Source organism: Pseudophryne corroboree, chromosome 1 (genome assembly GCF_028390025.1).
Source record: "Pseudophryne corroboree isolate aPseCor3 chromosome 1, aPseCor3.hap2, whole genome shotgun sequence".
Taxonomy (NCBI): domain Eukaryota; kingdom Metazoa; phylum Chordata; class Amphibia; order Anura; family Myobatrachidae; genus Pseudophryne; species Pseudophryne corroboree.
Genome location: NC_086444.1, coordinates 234919596 through 234934227, shown reverse-complemented (window position 1 = coordinate 234934227; position 14632 = coordinate 234919596). Strand labels below are relative to the sequence as shown.

Below are 14632 nucleotides of genomic sequence, written 5' to 3'. Positions count from 1 at the left end.
TGGCCATAACTATGCGAAGAACCTCGCTTAAAATGCAAAATTTTATTGCAATTATTATTATTAATAAATTGGTAATGTTTGAATTGTGCACCTGCAACCTTTTTCTTTGTATGCAGTTCTACTGAAAGGTCTCCGCAGGGTCGCACCTCTCATTACCGGTGTGCACCCCAGGTCCCCTCCCCTGTATACCTAATGCTGTGTATTCACATACACAATAGAAGGCCAGAGACCCCTTCTGCCTGGTGGTAGCACCCACGCCCACCTGTCCTATATATTGGTTTTAATTAGGTTCCTGACATTTCTTAGACTGCATGCAGAGCAAGGTGAGTCCTGCACAAATGTATATTGGATTATCAGATGGGGGGGCATTTCCGGGGTGTGGGTCCCCCTGAATTGTTGTGGCTGTTTTGCCTCAGGAGCAACACATATTAACACTTATTTTCATATTTACTTTCATCCCTATCGTGTGTTTTGTTTCAATGTAATTCATTTCCTACCTTCACTTTTCACTACTTTACCTCTCACTACTTTATCTCCCCCTTCACTACCTCTCACTAATTTACCCCTGCTGTTTTCAGCAGCCTCTCTCACTAACCTATTTTCACTTTTTCACTATATATTTTTTCACTTTTGTGTTGCCCTGGGGTCACTCAGCTGCTTCATTTTGGGGGGTCCCGCACCCTAGATTTGTACCCCCCAAAATGTTAGGGACTTGCCCGACTAATGAGGTCACCTGGACGCGGTGGGCAAGCCGTTACTTATGGCCATAACTATGCGAAGAACCTCGCTTAAAATGCAAAATTTTATTGCAATTATTATTATTAATAAATTGGTAATGTTTGAATTGTGCACCTGCAACCTTTTTCTTTGTATGCAGTTCTACTGAAAGGTCTCCGCAGGGTCGCACCTCTCATTACCGGTGTGCACCCCAGGTCCCCTCCCCTGTATACCTAATGCTGTGTATTCACATACACAATAGAAGGCCAGAGACCCCTTCTGCCTGGTGGTAGCACCCACGCCCACCTGTCCTATATATTGGTTTTAATTAGGTTCCTGACATTTCTTAGACTGCATGCAGAGCAAGGTGAGTCCTGCACAAATGTATATTGGATTATCAGATGGGGGGGCATTTCCGGGGTGTGGGTCCCCCTGAATTGTTGTGGCTGTTTTGCCTCAGGAGCAACACATATTAACACTTATTTTCATATTTACTTTCATCCCTATCGTGTGTTTTGTTTCAATGTAATTCATTTCCTACCTTCACTTTTCACTACTTTACCTCTCACTACTTTATCTCCCCCTTCACTACCTCTCACTAATTTACCCCTGCTGTTTTCAGCAGCCTCTCTCACTAACCTATTTTCACTTTTTCACTATATATTTTTTCACTTTTGTGTTGCCCTGGGGTCACTCAGCTGCTTCATTTTGGGGGGTCCCGCACCCTAGATTTGTACCCCCCAAAATGTTAGGGACTTGCCCGACTAATGAGGTCACCTGGACGCGGTGGGCAAGCCGTTACTTATGGCCATAACTATGCGAAGAACCTCGCTTAAAATGCAAAATTTTATTGCAATTATTATTATTAATAAATTGGTAATGTTTGAATTGTGCACCTGCAACCTTTTTCTTTGTATGCAGTTCTACTGAAAGGTCTCCGCAGGGTCGCACCTCTCATTACCGGTGTGCACCCCAGGTCCCCTCCCCTGTATACCTAATGCTGTGTATTCACATACACAATAGAAGGCCAGAGACCCCTTCTGCCTGGTGGTAGCACCCACGCCCACCTGTCCTATATATTGGTTTTAATTAGGTTCCTGACATTTCTTAGACTGCATGCAGAGCAAGGTGAGTCCTGCACAAATGTATATTGGATTATCAGATGGGGGGGCATTTCCGGGGTGTGGGTCCCCCTGAATTGTTGTGGCTGTTTTGCCTCAGGAGCAACACATATTAACACTTATTTTCATATTTACTTTCATCCCTATCGTGTGTTTTGTTTCAATGTAATTCATTTCCTACCTTCACTTTTCACTACTTTACCTCTCACTACTTTATCTCCCCCTTCACTACCTCTCACTAATTTACCCCTGCTGTTTTCAGCAGCCTCTCTCACTAACCTATTTTCACTTTTTCACTATATATTTTTTCACTTTTGTGTTGCCCTGGGGTCACTCAGCTGCTTCATTTTGGGGGGTCCCGCACCCTAGATTTGTACCCCCCAAAATGTTAGGGACTTGCCCGACTAATGAGGTCACCTGGACGCGGTGGGCAAGCCGTTACTTATGGCCATAACTATGCGAAGAACCTCGCTTAAAATGCAAAATTTTATTGCAATTATTATTATTAATAAATTGGTAATGTTTGAATTGTGCACCTGCAACCTTTTTCTTTGTATGCAGTTCTACTGAAAGGTCTCCGCAGGGTCGCACCTCTCATTACCGGTGTGCACCCCAGGTCCCCTCCCCTGTATACCTAATGCTGTGTATTCACATACACAATAGAAGGCCAGAGACCCCTTCTGCCTGGTGGTAGCACCCACGCCCACCTGTCCTATATATTGGTTTTAATTAGGTTCCTGACATTTCTTAGACTGCATGCAGAGCAAGGTGAGTCCTGCACAAATGTATATTGGATTATCAGATGGGGGGGCATTTCCGGGGTGTGGGTCCCCCTGAATTGTTGTGGCTGTTTTGCCTCAGGAGCAACACATATTAACACTTATTTTCATATTTACTTTCATCCCTATCGTGTGTTTTGTTTCAATGTAATTCATTTCCTACCTTCACTTTTCACTACTTTACCTCTCACTACTTTATCTCCCCCTTCACTACCTCTCACTAATTTACCCCTGCTGTTTTCAGCAGCCTCTCTCACTAACCTATTTTCACTTTTTCACTATATATTTTTTCACTTTTGTGTTGCCCTGGGGTCACTCAGCTGCTTCATTCTGGGGGGTCCCGCACCCTAGATTTGTACCCCCCAAAATGTTAGGGACTTGCCCGACTAATGAGGTCACCTGGACGCGGTGGGCAAGCCGTTACTTATGGCCATAACTATGCGAAGAACCTCGCTTAAAATGCAAAATTTTATTGCAATTATTATTATTAATAAATTGGTAATGTTTGAATTGTGCACCTGCAACCTTTTTCTTTGTATGCAGTTCTACTGAAAGGTCTCCGCAGGGTCGCACCTCTCATTACCGGTGTGCACCCCAGGTCCCCTCCCCTGTATACCTAATGCTGTGTATTCACATACACAATAGAAGGCCAGAGACCCCTTCTGCCTGGTGGTAGCACCCACGCCCACCTGTCCTATATATTGGTTTTAATTAGGTTCCTGACATTTCTTAGACTGCATGCAGAGCAAGGTGAGTCCTGCACAAATGTATATTGGATTATCAGATGGGGGGGCATTTCCGGGGTGTGGGTCCCCCTGAATTGTTGTGGCTGTTTTGCCTCAGGAGCAACACATATTAACACTTATTTTCATATTTACTTTCATCCCTATCGTGTGTTTTGTTTCAATGTAATTCATTTCCTACCTTCACTTTTCACTACTTTACCTCTCACTACTTTATCTCCCCCTTCACTACCTCTCACTAATTTACCCCTGCTGTTTTCAGCAGCCTCTCTCACTAACCTATTTTCACTTTTTCACTATATATTTTTTCACTTTTGTGTTGCCCTGGGGTCACTCAGCTGCTTCATTTTGGGGGGTCCCGCACCCTAGATTTGTACCCCCCAAAATGTTAGGGACTTGCCCGACTAATGAGGTCACCTGGACGCGGTGGGCAAGCCGTTACTTATGGCCATAACTATGCGAAGAACCTCGCTTAAAATGCAAAATTTTATTGCAATTATTATTATTAATAAATTGGTAATGTTTGAATTGTGCACCTGCAACCTTTTTCTTTGTATGCAGTTCTACTGAAAGGTCTCCGCAGGGTCGCACCTCTCATTACCGGTGTGCACCCCAGGTCCCCTCCCCTGTATACCTAATGCTGTGTATTCACATACACAATAGAAGGCCAGAGACCCCTTCTGCCTGGTGGTAGCACCCACGCCCACCTGTCCTATATATTGGTTTTAATTAGGTTCCTGACATTTCTTAGACTGCATGCAGAGCAAGGTGAGTCCTGCACAAATGTATATTGGATTATCAGATGGGGGGGCATTTCCGGGGTGTGGGTCCCCCTGAATTGTTGTGGCTGTTTTGCCTCAGGAGCAACACATATTAACACTTATTTTCATATTTACTTTCATCCCTATCGTGTGTTTTGTTTCAATGTAATTCATTTCCTACCTTCACTTTTCACTACTTTACCTCTCACTACTTTATCTCCCCCTTCACTACCTCTCACTAATTTACCCCTGCTGTTTTCAGCAGCCTCTCTCACTAACCTATTTTCACTTTTTCACTATATATTTTTTCACTTTTGTGTTGCCCTGGGGTCACTCAGCTGCTTCATTTTGGGGGGTCCCGCACCCTAGATTTGTACCCCCCAAAATGTTAGGGACTTGCCCGACTAATGAGGTCACCTGGACGCGGTGGGCAAGCCGTTACTTATGGCCATAACTATGCGAAGAACCTCGCTTAAAATGCAAAATTTTATTGCAATTATTATTATTAATAAATTGGTAATGTTTGAATTGTGCACCTGCAACCTTTTTCTTTGTATGCAGTTCTACTGAAAGGTCTCCGCAGGGTCGCACCTCTCATTACCGGTGTGCACCCCAGGTCCCCTCCCCTGTATACCTAATGCTGTGTATTCACATACACAATAGAAGGCCAGAGACCCCTTCTGCCTGGTGGTAGCACCCACGCCCACCTGTCCTATATATTGGTTTTAATTAGGTTCCTGACATTTCTTAGACTGCATGCAGAGCAAGGTGAGTCCTGCACAAATGTATATTGGATTATCAGATGGGGGGGCATTTCCGGGGTGTGGGTCCCCCTGAATTGTTGTGGCTGTTTTGCCTCAGGAGCAACACATATTAACACTTATTTTCATATTTACTTTCATCCCTATCGTGTGTTTTGTTTCAATGTAATTCATTTCCTACCTTCACTTTTCACTACTTTACCTCTCACTACTTTATCTCCCCCTTCACTACCTCTCACTAATTTACCCCTGCTGTTTTCAGCAGCCTCTCTCACTAACCTATTTTCACTTTTTCACTATATATTTTTTCACTTTTGTGTTGCCCTGGGGTCACTCAGCTGCTTCATTTTGGGGGGTCCCGCACCCTAGATTTGTACCCCCCAAAATGTTAGGGACTTGCCCGACTAATGAGGTCACCTGGACGCGGTGGGCAAGCCGTTACTTATGGCCATAACTATGCGAAGAACCTCGCTTAAAATGCAAAATTTTATTGCAATTATTATTATTAATAAATTGGTAATGTTTGAATTGTGCACCTGCAACCTTTTTCTTTGTATGCAGTTCTACTGAAAGGTCTCCGCAGGGTCGCACCTCTCATTACCGGTGTGCACCCCAGGTCCCCTCCCCTGTATACCTAATGCTGTGTATTCACATACACAATAGAAGGCCAGAGACCCCTTCTGCCTGGTGGTAGCACCCACGCCCACCTGTCCTATATATTGGTTTTAATTAGGTTCCTGACATTTCTTAGACTGCATGCAGAGCAAGGTGAGTCCTGCACAAATGTATATTGGATTATCAGATGGGGGGGCATTTCCGGGGTGTGGGTCCCCCTGAATTGTTGTGGCTGTTTTGCCTCAGGAGCAACACATATTAACACTTATTTTCATATTTACTTTCATCCCTATCGTGTGTTTTGTTTCAATGTAATTCATTTCCTACCTTCACTTTTCACTACTTTACCTCTCACTACTTTATCTCCCCCTTCACTACCTCTCACTAATTTACCCCTGCTGTTTTCAGCAGCCTCTCTCACTAACCTATTTTCACTTTTTCACTATATATTTTTTCACTTTTGTGTTGCCCTGGGGTCACTCAGCTGCTTCATTTTGGGGGGTCCCGCACCCTAGATTTGTACCCCCCAAAATGTTAGGGACTTGCCCGACTAATGAGGTCACCTGGACGCGGTGGGCAAGCCGTTACTTATGGCCATAACTATGCGAAGAACCTCGCTTAAAATGCAAAATTTTATTGCAATTATTATTATTAATAAATTGGTAATGTTTGAATTGTGCACCTGCAACCTTTTTCTTTGTATGCAGTTCTACTGAAAGGTCTCCGCAGGGTCGCACCTCTCATTACCGGTGTGCACCCCAGGTCCCCTCCCCTGTATACCTAATGCTGTGTATTCACATACACAATAGAAGGCCAGAGACCCCTTCTGCCTGGTGGTAGCACCCACGCCCACCTGTCCTATATATTGGTTTTAATTAGGTTCCTGACATTTCTTAGACTGCATGCAGAGCAAGGTGAGTCCTGCACAAATGTATATTGGATTATCAGATGGGGGGGCATTTCCGGGGTGTGGGTCCCCCTGAATTGTTGTGGCTGTTTTGCCTCAGGAGCAACACATATTAACACTTATTTTCATATTTACTTTCATCCCTATCGTGTGTTTTGTTTCAATGTAATTCATTTCCTACCTTCACTTTTCACTACTTTACCTCTCACTACTTTATCTCCCCCTTCACTACCTCTCACTAATTTACCCCTGCTGTTTTCAGCAGCCTCTCTCACTAACCTATTTTCACTTTTTCACTATATATTTTTTCACTTTTGTGTTGCCCTGGGGTCACTCAGCTGCTTCATTTTGGGGGGTCCCGCACCCTAGATTTGTACCCCCCAAAATGTTAGGGACTTGCCCGACTAATGAGGTCACCTGGACGCGGTGGGCAAGCCGTTACTTATGGCCATAACTATGCGAAGAACCTCGCTTAAAATGCAAAATTTTATTGCAATTATTATTATTAATAAATTGGTAATGTTTGAATTGTGCACCTGCAACCTTTTTCTTTGTATGCAGTTCTACTGAAAGGTCTCCGCAGGGTCGCACCTCTCATTACCGGTGTGCACCCCAGGTCCCCTCCCCTGTATACCTAATGCTGTGTATTCACATACACAATAGAAGGCCAGAGACCCCTTCTGCCTGGTGGTAGCACCCACGCCCACCTGTCCTATATATTGGTTTTAATTAGGTTCCTGACATTTCTTAGACTGCATGCAGAGCAAGGTGAGTCCTGCACAAATGTATATTGGATTATCAGATGGGGGGGCATTTCCGGGGTGTGGGTCCCCCTGAATTGTTGTGGCTGTTTTGCCTCAGGAGCAACACATATTAACACTTATTTTCATATTTACTTTCATCCCTATCGTGTGTTTTGTTTCAATGTAATTCATTTCCTACCTTCACTTTTCACTACTTTACCTCTCACTACTTTATCTCCCCCTTCACTACCTCTCACTAATTTACCCCTGCTGTTTTCAGCAGCCTCTCTCACTAACCTATTTTCACTTTTTCACTATATATTTTTTCACTTTTGTGTTGCCCTGGGGTCACTCAGCTGCTTCATTTTGGGGGGTCCCGCACCCTAGATTTGTACCCCCCAAAATGTTAGGGACTTGCCCGACTAATGAGGTCACCTGGACGCGGTGGGCAAGCCGTTACTTATGGCCATAACTATGCGAAGAACCTCGCTTAAAATGCAAAATTTTATTGCAATTATTATTATTAATAAATTGGTAATGTTTGAATTGTGCACCTGCAACCTTTTTCTTTGTATGCAGTTCTACTGAAAGGTCTCCGCAGGGTCGCACCTCTCATTACCGGTGTGCACCCCAGGTCCCCTCCCCTGTATACCTAATGCTGTGTATTCACATACACAATAGAAGGCCAGAGACCCCTTCTGCCTGGTGGTAGCACCCACGCCCACCTGTCCTATATATTGGTTTTAATTAGGTTCCTGACATTTCTTAGACTGCATGCAGAGCAAGGTGAGTCCTGCACAAATGTATATTGGATTATCAGATGGGGGGGCATTTCCGGGGTGTGGGTCCCCCTGAATTGTTGTGGCTGTTTTGCCTCAGGAGCAACACATATTAACACTTATTTTCATATTTACTTTCATCCCTATCGTGTGTTTTGTTTCAATGTAATTCATTTCCTACCTTCACTTTTCACTACTTTACCTCTCACTACTTTATCTCCCCCTTCACTACCTCTCACTAATTTACCCCTGCTGTTTTCAGCAGCCTCTCTCACTAACCTATTTTCACTTTTTCACTATATATTTTTTCACTTTTGTGTTGCCCTGGGGTCACTCAGCTGCTTCATTTTGGGGGGTCCCGCACCCTAGATTTGTACCCCCCAAAATGTTAGGGACTTGCCCGACTAATGAGGTCACCTGGACGCGGTGGGCAAGCCGTTACTTATGGCCATAACTATGCGAAGAACCTCGCTTAAAATGCAAAATTTTATTGCAATTATTATTATTAATAAATTGGTAATGTTTGAATTGTGCACCTGCAACCTTTTTCTTTGTATGCAGTTCTACTGAAAGGTCTCCGCAGGGTCGCACCTCTCATTACCGGTGTGCACCCCAGGTCCCCTCCCCTGTATACCTAATGCTGTGTATTCACATACACAATAGAAGGCCAGAGACCCCTTCTGCCTGGTGGTAGCACCCACGCCCACCTGTCCTATATATTGGTTTTAATTAGGTTCCTGACATTTCTTAGACTGCATGCAGAGCAAGGTGAGTCCTGCACAAATGTATATTGGATTATCAGATGGGGGGGCATTTCCGGGGTGTGGGTCCCCCTGAATTGTTGTGGCTGTTTTGCCTCAGGAGCAACACATATTAACACTTATTTTCATATTTACTTTCATCCCTATCGTGTGTTTTGTTTCAATGTAATTCATTTCCTACCTTCACTTTTCACTACTTTACCTCTCACTACTTTATCTCCCCCTTCACTACCTCTCACTAATTTACCCCTGCTGTTTTCAGCAGCCTCTCTCACTAACCTATTTTCACTTTTTCACTATATATTTTTTCACTTTTGTGTTGCCCTGGGGTCACTCAGCTGCTTCATTTTGGGGGGTCCCGCACCCTAGATTTGTACCCCCCAAAATGTTAGGGACTTGCCCGACTAATGAGGTCACCTGGACGCGGTGGGCAAGCCGTTACTTATGGCCATAACTATGCGAAGAACCTCGCTTAAAATGCAAAATTTTATTGCAATTATTATTATTAATAAATTGGTAATGTTTGAATTGTGCACCTGCAACCTTTTTCTTTGTATGCAGTTCTACTGAAAGGTCTCCGCAGGGTCGCACCTCTCATTACCGGTGTGCACCCCAGGTCCCCTCCCCTGTATACCTAATGCTGTGTATTCACATACACAATAGAAGGCCAGAGACCCCTTCTGCCTGGTGGTAGCACCCACGCCCACCTGTCCTATATATTGGTTTTAATTAGGTTCCTGACATTTCTTAGACTGCATGCAGAGCAAGGTGAGTCCTGCACAAATGTATATTGGATTATCAGATGGGGGGGCATTTCCGGGGTGTGGGTCCCCCTGAATTGTTGTGGCTGTTTTGCCTCAGGAGCAACACATATTAACACTTATTTTCATATTTACTTTCATCCCTATCGTGTGTTTTGTTTCAATGTAATTCATTTCCTACCTTCACTTTTCACTACTTTACCTCTCACTACTTTATCTCCCCCTTCACTACCTCTCACTAATTTACCCCTGCTGTTTTCAGCAGCCTCTCTCACTAACCTATTTTCACTTTTTCACTATATATTTTTTCACTTTTGTGTTGCCCTGGGGTCACTCAGCTGCTTCATTTTGGGGGGTCCCGCACCCTAGATTTGTACCCCCCAAAATGTTAGGGACTTGCCCGACTAATGAGGTCACCTGGACGCGGTGGGCAAGCCGTTACTTATGGCCATAACTATGCGAAGAACCTCGCTTAAAATGCAAAATTTTATTGCAATTATTATTATTAATAAATTGGTAATGTTTGAATTGTGCACCTGCAACCTTTTTCTTTGTATGCAGTTCTACTGAAAGGTCTCCGCAGGGTCGCACCTCTCATTACCGGTGTGCACCCCAGGTCCCCTCCCCTGTATACCTAATGCTGTGTATTCACATACACAATAGAAGGCCAGAGACCCCTTCTGCCTGGTGGTAGCACCCACGCCCACCTGTCCTATATATTGGTTTTAATTAGGTTCCTGACATTTCTTAGACTGCATGCAGAGCAAGGTGAGTCCTGCACAAATGTATATTGGATTATCAGATGGGGGGGCATTTCCGGGGTGTGGGTCCCCCTGAATTGTTGTGGCTGTTTTGCCTCAGGAGCAACACATATTAACACTTATTTTCATATTTACTTTCATCCCTATCGTGTGTTTTGTTTCAATGTAATTCATTTCCTACCTTCACTTTTCACTACTTTACCTCTCACTACTTTATCTCCCCCTTCACTACCTCTCACTAATTTACCCCTGCTGTTTTCAGCAGCCTCTCTCACTAACCTATTTTCACTTTTTCACTATATATTTTTTCACTTTTGTGTTGCCCTGGGGTCACTCAGCTGCTTCATTTTGGGGGGTCCCGCACCCTAGATTTGTACCCCCCAAAATGTTAGGGACTTGCCCGACTAATGAGGTCACCTGGACGCGGTGGGCAAGCCGTTACTTATGGCCATAACTATGCGAAGAACCTCGCTTAAAATGCAAAATTTTATTGCAATTATTATTATTAATAAATTGGTAATGTTTGAATTGTGCACCTGCAACCTTTTTCTTTGTATGCAGTTCTACTGAAAGGTCTCCGCAGGGTCGCACCTCTCATTACCGGTGTGCACCCCAGGTCCCCTCCCCTGAGGGCCCTTGCTGTAGCAGGTCTTGTCTGAGCGGCAGAGGCCACGGGTCCTCTGAGATCATCTCTTGAAGTTCCGGGTACCACGCTCGTCTTGGCCAATCCGGAACCCCGAGAATTGTGTTTACTCCTCGCCTTCTTATTATTCTCAATACCTTTGGTATGAGAGGCAGAGGAGGGAACACAAACTGACTGATACACCCACGGTGTCACTAGAGCGTCCACAGCTATCGCCTGAGGGTCTCTTGACCTGACGCAACACCTCTCTAGTTTTTTGTTTAGGCGGGACGCCATCATGTCCACCTGTGGACAATCCCACTGATTTACAATCATTTGTGATTTTCCGCCCATCGGAGAATTCTTGTGGCTTCTGCCATTGCCATCCTGCTTCTTGTGCCGCCCTGTCGATTCACATGGGCGACTGCCGTGATGTTGTCTGACTGGATCAGCACCGGCTGGTGTAGGAGCAGGGATTTTACTTGACTTAGGGCATTGTACATGGCCCTTAGTTCCAGAATATTTATGTGAAAGGAAGTCTCCTGACTTGACTATAGTCCTTGGAAGTTTCTTCCCCTTGTGACTGCCCCCCAGCCTCGAAGGCTGGCATCCGTGGTCACCAGGACCCAGTCCTGTATGCCGAATCTGCGGCCCTCTAGAAGATGAGCACTGTGCAGCCACCACAGAAGAGACACCCTGGTTCTTGGAGACAGGGTTATTAAACGATGCATCTGAATATGCGATCCGGACCACTTGTCCAACAGGTCCCACTGAAAGATTCTGGCATGGAACCTGCCGAATGGAATTGCCTCGTAAGAAGCTACCATCTTTCCCAGGACCCGCGTGCAGTGATGCACCGATACCTGTTTTGGTTTCAGGAGGTCTCTGACTAGAGAAGACAACTCCCTGGCAACCTCCTCCGGGAGAAACACTTTTTCCTGGACTGTGTCCAGAATCATCCCCAGGAACAGTATACGTGTAGTCGGAACCAGCTGTGACTTTGGGATATTCAGAATCCAGCCGTGCTGGCGCAGCACTTCCTGAGATAGTGCTACTCCCACCAACAACTGTTCCTTGGACCGTGCCTTTATTAGGAGATCGTCCAAGTACGGGATAATTAAAACTCCCTTTTTTTGAAGGAGTATCATCATTTCGGCCATTACCTTGGTAAACACCCTCGGTGCCATGTACAGTCCCAAACGGCCGTGTCTGGACTTGGTAATGGCAAACCTGTACCACAAATCTGAGGTACTCCTGGCGAGGATGGTAAATGGGGACAAGCAGGTAAGCATCCTTGATGTCCCGGGATACCATGTAATCCCCCTCGTCCAGGCTTGCAATAACTGCCCTGAGCGATTCCATCTTGAACTTGAATTTTTTTATGTATGTGTTCAAGGATTTTAAATATAAAATGGGTCACACCGAACCATGCGGTTTCGGTACCCCAAACCGTGAGGAATAGTAACCCCGTCCTTGTTGAAGTAGGGGCACCTTGAGTATTACCTGCTGGGAATACCGCTTATTAATCGCCTCTAGCACAGCCTCCCTGCCTGAGGGAGTTGTCGGCAAGGCATATTTGAGGAAACGGCGGGGGGGAGACATCTCGAATTCCAGCTTGTACCCCTGAAATACTACTTGAAAGAAACAGGGATCCACCTGTGAGCGAGCCCACTAATTGCTGACATTTTTGAGACGGCCCCCCACCGTACCTGGCTACACCTGTGGAGCCCCCGCGTCATGCTGTGGACTCACAGGAAGCGGGGGAAGAATTTTGATTCTGGGAACAGGCTGACTGGTGCAGCTTTTTCCCTCTTCCCTTGTCTCTGTACAGAAAGGAAGCGCCATTTGACCCGCTTGCTTTTCTGAAGCCGAAAGGACTGTACCTGATAATACAGTGCTTTCTTAGTCTGTGAGGAAACCTGAGGTAAAAATATTTCTTCCCAGCAGTTGCTGTGGATACGAGGTCCCAGAGACCATCCCCAAATAATTCCTCACCCTTATAAGGCTCTATGCGCCTTTTAAGTCAGCATCACCTCTCCATTGACAGGTCTCTAATACCCTCCTGACAGAATGGACATTACATTCATTCTGGATGCCAGCCGGCAAAATATCCCTCTGTGCATCCCTCATATATAAGACGATGTCTTTAATATGTTCTCATATTAGCAAACTAGTATGCTTGACAGGGTCACCGACCACGCTGCAGCAGCACGATCTGCAGGTCTCAGTCTAGTACCCGAGTGTGTAAATACAGACTTCAGGATAGCCTCCTGCTTTTTATCAACAGGTACCTTCAAAGTGGCCGTTCCTAAAACAGCAGTGCCACCTTTTTTTGACAACCGTGTGAGCGCCTTATCCACCTTAGGGGATATCTCCCAGCGTAACTTATCCTCCTGGCGGGAAAGGGTACGCCATCAGTAACTTTTTAGAAATTACCAGTTTCTTAACGGGGGAACCCACGCTTTTCACACACTTCATTTATTCATCTGAGGGGGGAACAAAACACTGCCTTTTTCTCCCCAACCTAAAACCCATTTTTAGAGGTGCTTGGGTTAATGTCAGAAATGTATAACACATTTCTTATTGCCGGGATCAAGTCACGGATGTTCCTAGTGGATTGTGTATATGTCTCAACCTTGTCGACACTGGAGTCAGACTCCTTGTCGACATCTGTGTCTGCCATCTGAGAGAGCGGGCGTTTTTGAGCCCCTGATGGCCTTTGAGACGCCTGGGCAGGCGCGGGCTGAGAAGCCGGCTGTCCCACAGCTGTTACGTCATCCACCCTTTTATGTAAGGAGTTGACACTGTCTGTTAATACCTTTCAGCTATCCATCCACTCTGGTGTCGGCCCCACAGGGGGCGACATCACATATATCGGCCTCTGCTCCGTCACCATATAAGCCTCCTCATTCAACATGTCGACACAGCCGTACCGACACACCGCAGACACACAGGGAATGCTCTAAACGAGGACAGGACCCACAAAAGCCCTTTGGGGGGACAGAGTGAGAGTATGCCAGCACACACCAGAGCGCTATATAATGCAGGGACTAACTGAGTTATGTCCCCTATAGCTGCTGTTTCTATATAATGTATACTGCGCCTAAATTTAGTGCCCCCCCCTCTCTTTTTTAACCCTTTTCTGTTGTAGACTGCAGGGGAGAGCTAGGGAGCTTCCTTCCAGCGGAGCTGTGAGGGAAAAATGGCGCCAGTGTGCTGAGGGAGATAGCTCCGCCCCTTTTCCGCGGCCTATTCTCACGCTTTTTTATGGAATCTGGCAGGGGTATTTACCTCATATATAGCCCCTGGGGCTATATATTGAGGTATTTTTGCCAGCCAAGGTGTTTTTATTGCTGCCTCAGGGCGCCCCCCCCCAGCGCCCTGCACCCTCAGTGACCGGAGTGTGAAGTGTGTGAGAGGAGCAATGGCGCACAGCTGCAGTGCTGTGCGCTACCTTGGTGAAGACTGATGTCTTCATGCCGCCGATTTTCCGGACCATCTTCTTGCTTCTGGCTCTGTAAGGGGGACGGCGGCGCGGCTCCGGGACCGAACATCAAGGCTGGGCCTGCGGTCGATCCCTCTGGAGCTAATGGTGTCCAGTAGCCTAAGAAGCCCAATCCGGCTGCAAGCAGGCGAGTTCGCTTCTTCTCCCCTTAGTCTCTCGCTGCAGTGAGCCTGTTGCCAGCAGGTCTCACTGAAAATAAAAAACCTAAGTCTATCTTTCTTTCTAAGAGCTCAGGAGAGCCCCTAGTGTGCATCCAACCTCGGCCGGGCACAAAATCTAACTGAGGCTTGGAGGAG

At 45.9% G+C, this 14632-nt stretch overlaps 1 protein-coding gene across 1 annotated transcript in view; it reads right to left on the bottom strand.

Annotated features, from left to right (window-relative positions):
- The window catches only part of YTHDC2 (YTH N6-methyladenosine RNA binding protein C2), a 408514-nt gene that overhangs the window by 147147 nt on the left and 246735 nt on the right, over positions 1-14632 (bottom strand). The window lies entirely within an intron of this gene.